The following is a 10,573-nucleotide window of genomic DNA, read 5'->3' as shown; positions in this document are numbered from 1 at the left end:
AGGATGTCTATTTCAGTGTCACATCCCAGTTCCCTGATTTTTTTACTTTGTGTACTTACTTATAAAATGGGGGAAAAAAAAGAATTTTGGATTTGGGGGTCTGGGAGGTTTTTTTTTTTTCCCTAGGTGATTCATAGACATTCAGATACTGGCTGTCAGGATATATGGAGGCCAGTGAAAGGACAACTCGACCAATCACAGCCAGAGACCACATGATTGAATAGCCTAGAATCACGTCAGAACTCTTTATAAGGATCATAGATCTTGACCTGCAAGAAACTTGAGCGATTGTCTCGCAGGCACCCTATCACTTTCTAGATGAAGCAGATGAGTCCCAGAGAGTCTGAGTGACTCAATCATGGCCCCAGAGCTAGACTTTCCTTCCCCCAAGTCCAAGTCCAAAACACTGGACTGAGCCTTGTGAATCTGGCTTTGTCCCACTGACTCACCATTATGGCTCACAAACCTCTGACAGCATGTTGGTTTGAGAGCATTGAAGCAGTGTTCCCTGTGCATGAGCTTTTTTCATCATATTTTCAATAATTTAGAGGTTTTGATGAGATCAGAAAAGCCTGTCTCTTTGATCTGCTTTTTCCCACCCAGACACTTCCTGTAGCTTTCTCTTAATAAGGGATTTTATTTGCTGGATTCAATTCTAAGCATTGAATTTGTGGTTCGGGTCCTCACCTAGGCCAGTGCTAGTGTCACAAGTACATTTATTATGTTCCAGGTGATTTGAGTGAAGCCCTTGATTTGTTTTAATGAATGGCAGGAACAAAACCAAGTCAATTTCATGGATTTCCATGATTTTTCCTTCACTTGAATCAGTCCCCTGGACCAGAAACTTATTTTTTAATATTCTAATTCCCTTGTACTCTTCCCTGTTTAATCACAAATTAGTGAAGAATGAGAAATGGAAATCCCTCAATAATCCAAAACTATTTTTATTAGTTAATCATGATTTCTCTTCCTCACTCCTTCTCCCCCACTTCTCTGAATTACTCAAAAGATATGATAACATTTTTTTTTTGGGGGGGGGGGTTACTAGATGTTTGTTTTTGTTTGTTTTTTTTTTGTTTTGTTTTGTTTCATTTTGTTTTGTTTTGTTTTGTTTTGTTTTTACTCTCTTCAATCCTTTGGAAGGTAGACATTCAGTGGAGAGCCCAGTGGCATGTAAAATGGCTTCAGAGTCAAGATTTAATAGAGGTTCCAGTGGTTTGGGGATTATAAAAAAGTTTGAGAGCTATTGAATGCCAATTACTTCTATTTTCTGTTCTCTTGAAAACCTAGAGACATTTTTGGTGGGTTTGGTTGGCTCTTCCAAGAATTCTGTCCACTTCCAAGAACTAAAATACACTTTCTTATCCAGTCAACGTTTCCCCTTTCTTCCTCAGTGATAATCAGGATCCCCTATGAAGTGCCATTTTTTCATCTGCAAATGACTAATGCATATAAAATTCTTTAGGCGCTATATGAATGCAAACAATTATTGTTCCTATTAATTCATAAAAAAAGATGGATGTACCCAGAGTAAATTATTATAACTTGAATTTATGTGGTACTTTAAAATCTGTAAAACTTTAACTTTGTATGGGGTCAGGAGTTTTGTTATTATTATAGTTTTTATGAAAACTGAAAGGTGGGTAGAACACCAGCACAATCAGAAGGATCTAAGTTCAAATCCAGCCTCAGATACTTTCTAGCTAATGTGACCCTGAGCTAGTCACTTAATCCTATTTACCTCAATTCTCTCATCTGTAAAATGAACTGGACAAGGAAATGGCAAACCAATGTAATATCTCTGCCAAGAAAACTCAAATAGGACACAACTGAAAGTACTCAGCAACATCTGAAGACTAACAAGATGACTACACATACAGTAAATAGTAAAGTTTGCATTCAGCTAAGATAAGCAAGGGCAAAAAGGTCTCTTCTTGTTGTAGAGCTTGGACAGCTCCCTGTTTTCCACTCAATCTTTGGTGACACAGGGGCCTAATTACCGACACATCAGTGGTTTGTTGTTTTGTGTATGTGTGTGTGTTCGTTTGCCTGTTTGTTTGCTTTCCTGAATATAGTGTCAAGATCTGTTGTAGACCGAGGCCTCAGCGAGTAAGTCAACAAGAAATAATGTGGCCTACAAATGACAAATCGATTCACAATTTTGCTTTAAAATGGATCGATTTGTCATATTTGTGCCATACTAATTCTCTTTATCATTTAGGTTTCTAAGTGCTGTCTATATTCATTTGATTTTCAGAGCAAATATTTTCAGTTCACATTATAGATATTTCCATTTGTAAAGCACTCAGTAAAATACTGATAAGCTGATTTTCCCCTTGTCCCTTTTTCTTATTACTGCTTCCCTATTTGACTATTCTCCCCGAGAACAGGGAGTAATAAGAATGACAACAATAATTATAATAACAGCAGTAATGCTCCCGCCATTGTGACATAGTAGTATCTACAGTAGTGGATAGATAGCCTCTCATGGTGTCAGGTTCTTACTCTGCTAGCCATGTGATTCTGGGAAGCCATTGGATCCTTGGAGCTCTAGAGAATTCCCCAAGACCAGAAGTTGCAGAGCTGTCATGATTTGATCTTTGGAAATGCACTGGATTTCTTGGTAGAGGGAGAAAGCTCCCTAAGTGTTTCCTGGAATAAAATCATAAGTCCCATTCAAAAAAATAATACTTGCAATGATAGCTAACATTCCCCTGATGCTGTAAAGTTTGCAATGCAATTTTATATACATCAGTAAATTTACATTAATTCATTTGATCCTTATAACAGTCAAGTAAGATGGATATTGTGAGTTTTATTATCCTTGTTTTACAGATGTGGAAACTTAACAGCAAAGCTATTCCAAGTGAGACCAGTTACTCTTTCTCCCACAGATTATACCCCTTTGAATTTGGCCACTGAAGAAATCTGCCCCCAGTTTGGGGTCTTTCTGTTCTTAGCACGGTTACAATAAATCTTGCTATTGTTGATACTGGTTAATATGAGGGATCCTCTCTTTCCAGATTATAGCAATTTAGAATTAGGTGGGACCTTAGAGATCAAAGATTACAGTTTCCTTGTTTACAGTGAGGAAACTGAGGCACGAGAAATAAAGCTGCTATTACCAAAGTCTGGCTAATAATAATGAGGATAATGATATTGATGACAATGATGATTATAGTAGCAATTCTCATTTGTGAAACATTTGTAGAGATTCAGGAGGATTTCATCTAGCTCTCTATCCATGAAGCCACTGTTCTTCTAGAACCAAGCCCACCAATCCTTCCCCCTGTTCTCTTCCCCCTACATCACCCTAGCTCCCATGACTTCACTGGAGCTAATTACTAAGCAGATCCGAGGCCATCTACCCATTCTCCTTCACTTCTTATAGATGACAAAACTGAGGTCCACAAGCTCCCCCAGAGCTAAGTGCCAGAACTGGTGATAAGAACCCAGAATTTCATAGTTTATATCCATCACTGGTCCCTCTGAATTTGTCCATCAGGTCTCTGAATCAACAGACCAATTCCTCATTCGAGAAAAAGTACAGAGAGTCAGGATCTGTGCTAGACATAGGAGGTACAAAGACAAAAATGAGATAGCTCCTTGGCCCACACTTAGACTATTATATATAGAATACGTCCTAAGTAAGTAAAGGGAGTTTGGGAGGATGCAAAGTAAGCTAAGATCTGGTATTTCTGATGAGCTTGGCCAGTAATATACTCCAGAGGCCATACCTCCTGGGAGGTTTTACAGACTCCTGAAATAGCAAACAGTGACCTTTATTGGAGAGTTGTATAAATATGGCCTCTATTTGTAGAAGATTCTTGACACTTAACCCCGGAAGAGATAGTATGTCTTAACCAATTAGCATATTCATGTCTTATCCATGGCGGGTGTTGAGCCTTCCGGACTCCTTGCAGATAGCATCATGTCTTTAAGAAGCCAGAATCTCTAACAAGATCTTAAATATAGAATCTGTTTTCAAATTAAGTCATTTTCCTAATTGAGTTCCATTTAAAAAAAAATGAAATGAGGCTATCTCCATGAAAACTCTTAATGGGGGGTGGGGGAAGAAATAAATGCAGCTCAGAACATGTTACTCAGTGGGATCCTCACCGGGCTCTGTTTTTATAACATATCTTGGAGATGTTATTTAATTTTTATTTCCCACGAACCAGGGGCAAAATTTAGAAGGAGCTTAGAAGGAACACAAAGGTACCGTTTGGCTGAAATGCTGCTTTGCCAAGCTCTCCATAAAGCATCTGTAATCATCTAGAAAGCAGTTCTGAAATGAATCCTTTATTGAGGAGGTGGAGGGCTATCTTACAGGGGTAGAAAAAATGGTCTAATTCAATCCAGCGTGTTTTACCTGAAGCTCACAGGTCTCTTTTCTCTCAAGGGGAACAAGGCCTTTCAGCCCAAGTTTAGTTCAGGGAGGGAACTGTCCGTGGCTTCATACGACTGCCAGCAGATAGCGTGTACACCCACTTACCGCTCTGGGAGCAGGATGATGAGAAGTGAGAAATCAAACCACCAAAGAAAAGATTTCTTGAAATTCGGCTCTAGAGGACATTTTCAGCTCGCTCTCTGTCTCTCGTGCTCAGATCACTGGCTTTCCTAGAATGTGATGACAAATCCTCTGACATTTATTTGCCAGCTGATCCCAGCCACTGTCTGCCTCAGTTTCCTCATTTCTAAAATGAGTATAATAAAAATACCCACCTAATAAAGCTGTCGTGAAGATCAAATGGGATGATATCTTTAAGGTGCTTTGCAGATTTCAAAGCACTATATAAAACAGTGCTGATGATATCAAGCTGCCTCTCATTCTTATGCTGTTTATTGAGATGGTGTTTACCTCCCAAGAAATTTAGTTTAATTACATTGCCAAGCCATTTATGTGAATGGATATGCAAAAGGAAAAAAAATTCAGCTGTTATGGACCAAAGGATACATTGAGAAAGATGCTAGAGATCAGAGTAGACGTGATAACAAAGAATTCCTTTTGAAAAGAGAATGAAAGAGTAGTTGTCCCCAGGGAAAAGATCATAGGATTCCAGACCGAGTGCTGGAAGGCATCTTAGACATCATCTAGCCCAAGATGCCCATTACTCAGATTAGAAAACCGAAACCCAGAGAGATTGAGACTTGGACAGCATGACAGAGCAGTCAGGATTGGAACTCAAGTCATAGGTTTAGCCTAGGTGCTGTGATTCCAAGTTTAGCTCTGTCTCTTCTGCCTTGACAAAGTAAAAGTGAGGCAAGATTGATCACTATAGCTCTTGAAAAAAGCCTGACTGCAGTGCACAGGAACAGCAAGGTGAGCCCAAGGCATCTGGCACCATTACTTAACTCTGGGATTAATTCACTCTTCATGAGCCCCAGCTGGATAAATGGCGTTAGACTCCCGAGCCTGTTATTTCTCTCTGAAACTGAGATAGGTTGGACTTCAGAGGCATCGGGATGGAACAGGGCTGCAACTTCTCAACCACCCATCCCTTGGTTTTTAAATGAAATTTAATTTTTAAAAATCTTATTAAAAATAATTATTTTCTCTTTCTCCTATTTCATGGGGAAAAGGGGGCTGGGTGGAAGAAAACCTATGTAATAAATAGTTCTACTCAAGCGAAACTAATTCCCACAATGACCATGCCCCCAAATTTGTATGTCTCTTTCTGCACCCTAAGTCCACCACCTCTCTGTCAAGAGGTAGTTAACGGGCTTCATCCAAAGTTCTGGGGATGGGGGAGGGAGAGTAATATAGAAGTCAAAAGTTTTACAAAAATGAATGTTGAAAGCCATCTTTATGTGTTATTGAAAAAATACTATTAAGTGAAAATAAAATAAACTAGGGTACAAGGGAGGATTTATTCTCTGTGAGTGTTTACAAGAGTAGGAATATGGGCATCTTAACTGATATTCAGATAATAATTATAATCATAAATAGCATTTATTTACAAAATATTTTGCAAAACCATTGACATGTTATCTTATTTAGCTCATTTGGCCTGGCCCTCTATGGTGTTACTCTGATTTCCCCCACTGCAGGTACCTATTTTGTAGGAAAAATGCACCAAAAAAGAGCCTCCAGCTAAGACTGAGATGATCAGTTTCTTCTCAGGGCTCATTTATCAGATAGCACCAGGGCCTAGCTTGCCCACTGCTAAACTGAGCCACGTTGAGACCAATTCCTGTAGGTGACAGATCTGAGCCCCTTCTCTAAAACATTTTGATGGAATTAAATTGGAGAAAGGATTAACTTTTTCCATGCAGTTTCAGGAAGAATTAGATGCTATCTCGGAAGGTTTTCTCACTTTCTTTCCCTCAAGCTTTTATTTATTTATTTCAGTTTTGTTGATCTCTTCTGCTTTTTCATCTCACCCTCATTTCTCAATAACTGTCCCCCAAAGAAGCCTCCCTTGTCCCTCCGGCAGGCTAGCCAAGACCAGCAGCAACTCAGTGAGCTCCCAAGACATGCTGGCTTCAAAAATTAAATGGCTTATTCTCCTAAATCCCAATTTCTATTTAATATAGAGGAAAATGTTCAAGCAGGATAGTGGAGAGATGGGACATGTCAGAAGCCCTGGATTTGAAAGTGACTTCTCATTTGTTTAATAATAGTATGATTTGATGAAAAGAGCCAGTGTCTGTCTCTACAGATTCCTTCTCTGACACTGTCTGTGTGACATCTGGCAAATCATTCGACCTTCCTGAATGTCAGTTTTCTTATCTGTAAAATGGGAGAGTTGAACTTGGTTTTTGAGATCCCTTTCCCTCTAGGTCAAAGATCCTATAGCTCTGTACATTCTGTAGAGAGAATCCTTTATGGAGATGCTGGAAGGCTCACATGAGATCAAGAGTGTAGGGGGCTTGGAAAACCATGAAGAACAATGTTACTATCAGTCACTTTGCTCATTATTATTGAAATTGGGTTTAGTTCACAAGAAATTCTTTAGCTTGGTGAAGTGAGCTTTTCATTGCGCTCAGGATGCCAAAAAATCTGATGGTTTCATGTTGTTTCTTCTCTTCAAATGTCAGTTATCAAGATCCAAGGAAGCAGGGACAAAGAGACTTGGCAAGCATGGTGGACACGGACAGGAGAGAGAGAGGAGAGAAGAGGAAGGGAGGAGAAGAGAGGGGAGGAGAGGAAAGCAGGGAGGAGCAGAGGAAAAGAAGGGAGAGGAGAGGGGAGAGAGATAAAGGAAATAGAGGAGGGGAGAGGAAAGAGACGGAGAAGAGAGAAGGAGGGAGAGAGACAGACAGACAGGGAGAAAGACACAGAGAAATGGAAGACAAAGAGGAAATAGAGAAAAGAGAGACAAAAGGAAAAACACAGAAAAGAGGAGTGGAGAGAGAGAGGAGAGAAGAGAAGAAAGAAGAGGAGAGGAGAAGGGAGAGAGAGAAGAGAGGAGAGAGACAAAGAGAGACAGAAAGAGGGGAGGGAAGGGAAGAAGGAAAGGGGAGGGAAAAATAGAGGGGAAGGGAAAGAAGAGAGAAACAGAAAAGAGGAGAGGATACAAGAAGAGAACATGTGTGAGAGAAGGGATAAGAGAGGTGGAAGGGGAAGAGAGACAGAGGCAGAGACAGGTGTGTGTGTGTGTGTGTGTGTGTGTGTGTGTGTGTGTGTGTGTGTGTGTGTCCATCCCCTGGGGGAAAGAATGGAAGAAGACACAAAAAGAGGTTTGCTCATTTTTCAGAGCCATAAGATGAGTTTTGGTGATGAAGCTACTTTGGCTCAAAGGACTTAAAAAACCAAAACCTGTTCTGGAACCATGAATTTGGAAATGGAACCATTTTAATCCCCAAATGTTTTTTAGTTGGTTTATGGGCATTTATCTTTCTAATTTTGTTTTACATAAGATCATAGCCTTTGATGCTCTTTAGTGTAACTCTCATTTTACAGCAGGTAAATTGAATTTTCCAGTAGCACTGAGGTCTCAGGTCAGGCAGGATCAGGACCATGTACCAAAGGAAAAAAAAAAAAAAAAAGAGTTATGAACTTGGAGCCACACAACCTAAATTTAAGTCCTGGCCTTCCTACTTATGAATCCTGTCTGCTCTGGGGTAGATCAATGAGCCTCAGTTTCCCCTTTGTTAAAGAAGTCGGGCTAGATAACCTCTGAGATCCATCTCAATCAGAAGCAGTGTTCCATTCATGAAGAAGATGAGTACAATGACCATTTTACACACGTACATTTACCAAGATCCCCTTACTAAGAAAAGGAACCAAGAGATTCTAACTCACTCATTTAATAGATATTTATTTAGAATCCTCTATGCATTTGATACTGACTATAAAGACCAAACTAAAAAATGTCCCCTGTCTAATTATACATAGATAAATCACTACAAATTAGCTACCAAGTAACCAATTAATTTCCAGGAGGCAGGGGGTGATAAATGCTTGTTGAATGAATAAACATCCCCCGTGTTTTCTTCCAGTCTGCTCTGCTCCCTTTTCCCCTCTCTCCATTTCCTCGGAGGTTAAGAGCTTTTCTTCCAAATGGGCAAGCCCTTGACTAAATAGGTCTTTTGCCGGTTTGGCTTTAATGAATTTCCCCACTAATGGAATTTAAGCAGAACTCTCTTCCCTAATCCCATTTGTACCTCTGACTTCTATAACAGTAATTGCAAATCATATATTCGACAAACCAAGTTGAAATCCCCTTAAGCAAAGCAAATGAGGACGTGAGGTTTCATTTTAGATGAAGGGTAGAATGTTGGTAGGTGAAATTTCATGCTAGCCTAATTGATTAGGAAAAAGCAGCCCTGTTATTACTACATCCCTTTTTCTTTATTTGCATCAGTTCCAGTAATTACATCATGCTGGCCTGGGTGTAGTCAATTCCATTCAACTCGATAGTTTTTGAAAAATTCTTACTATGTTCTAAGCACGAAGGATAGAAGGACAAAATCAAACCTTTGCTCTAGGACCCCTGTGTTCTGGTGGGGGGAAACTATTGCACCTAGTGGGTCTGTTTTATTCCTATCGACAATTAAAGTCCTGATGTGTGTCCTTAATGCATCTTAGAGGGAGAAACAGTATATGATGGTGAATAGAGAGCTGTCCTCAGAACTAGAAAAACTGAGCTGGAAAGTCTTGCCTTTTCAACTGGAAATGTGCTGCTGGGCAATTTCCTTAATCTCATCTCTGTCTGCTCCCTCTGGCTTCCTTTAGCTCCTAGTTAAAATCCCATTTTTAATAATCCCACTTTGCCCAGTTCCTTGTAATGTGGTGACTCTTCTATGATTATTTCCTGTTTCTTCTGTCTGTATCTTGTTTGTTCATGGTTGTTTGCATGCTTTGCATGTTGTCTCCCTCATTAGACCTGGGGCTCTTGGTGAATACAGAAGGTCTTTTGCCTTTCCTTGGATTCCCAGCACTTAGCACAGTGGCTGGCACATAATGGGTGCTTAATAAGTGCTTACTGACTGGCTGTGCTTTATCTTTCTTTGTATCTCCAGCACTTAGCACAGTGGCTGACACATAATGGGTGCTTAATAAGTGCTTACTGACTGGCTGTGCTTTATCTTTCTTTGTATCTCCAGCACTTAGCACAGTGGCTGGCACATAATGGGTGCTTAATAAGTGCTTCCTGACTGGCTGTGCTTTATCTTTCTTTGTGTCTCCAGCACTTAGCACAGTGGCTGGCACATAATGGGTGCTTAATAAGTGCTTACTGACTGGCTGTGCTTTATCTTTCTTTGTATCTCCAGCACTTAGCACAGTGGCTGGCACATAATGGGTGCTTAATAAGTGCTTACTGACTGGCTGTGCTTTATCTTTCTTTGTATCTCCAGCACTTAGCCCAGTACCTGGCACATGATAGGTGCTTAATAAATGCTTACTGACTGGCTGTGCTTTATCTTTCTTTGTGTCTCTAACACTTAGCACAGTGGCTGGCACATGATGGGTGCTTTAATAAGTATTTATTGACTGGCTGTGCTTTATCTTTCTTTGTAGCCCCAGTATTTAGCACAGTGCCTGGCACATGATAGGTGTTTAATAAATGCTTACTGACTGGCTGTGCTTTATCTTTCTTTGTGTCTCCAGCACTTAGCACAGTGGCTGGCACATAATGGGTGCTTAATAAATGCTTATTGACTGTCTTTACCTTTCTGACTTAGCAAAGTGCCTAGCACATGATGAGCACTTGCTTATTGATCTAGTTTAACTTGAATTCTGGTAGTCTAGGAAACTTTAAAGCAGTGGTTCAGAATTGATACCAACTCCAAAAGCAAGAGTTTCGGAGAAGAAAACAATTATTATTGGCAGAGGGATTTTCTTTATCCCTCTATCAATGAAATGGCAGATCTAGTTCCTATCTCTATTCATATATAAGGGGGAGAGAAGTGTTTTTAGCCAAATGCAGGCAATGAAAACAAGCTGAGGGTCCAACTGGAGTCCTAGTCTCATTTTTCCTGGATTTTACAGGCTTAAATTTAAAACATTGATTATATTTTTTGGCAGCTTGCTGTCTCCAAAGTAATAATATCAAGGCAGATGCCTCTCTTTGCAAACCTGCGTGGTGCGTAAGGAAACTCTAATGAAAATTTGATTTGTTTTCTA

General features: G+C 39.9%; 1 protein-coding gene across 14 annotated transcripts in view; it reads left to right on the top strand.

The window, feature by feature from the left end:
- MAGI1 (membrane associated guanylate kinase, WW and PDZ domain containing 1) overlaps positions 1-10,573 on the top strand; it is a 702,436-nt gene that overhangs the window by 650,977 nt on the left and 40,886 nt on the right. The gene's annotated exons all lie outside the window — the stretch shown is intronic.

Source organism: Antechinus flavipes, chromosome 1 (assembly GCF_016432865.1).
Source record: "Antechinus flavipes isolate AdamAnt ecotype Samford, QLD, Australia chromosome 1, AdamAnt_v2, whole genome shotgun sequence".
NCBI lineage: Eukaryota > Metazoa > Chordata > Mammalia > Dasyuromorphia > Dasyuridae > Antechinus > Antechinus flavipes.
Note: the sequence above shows the minus strand (reverse complement) of the source record. Positions and strands in the feature narration are given on the sequence as shown.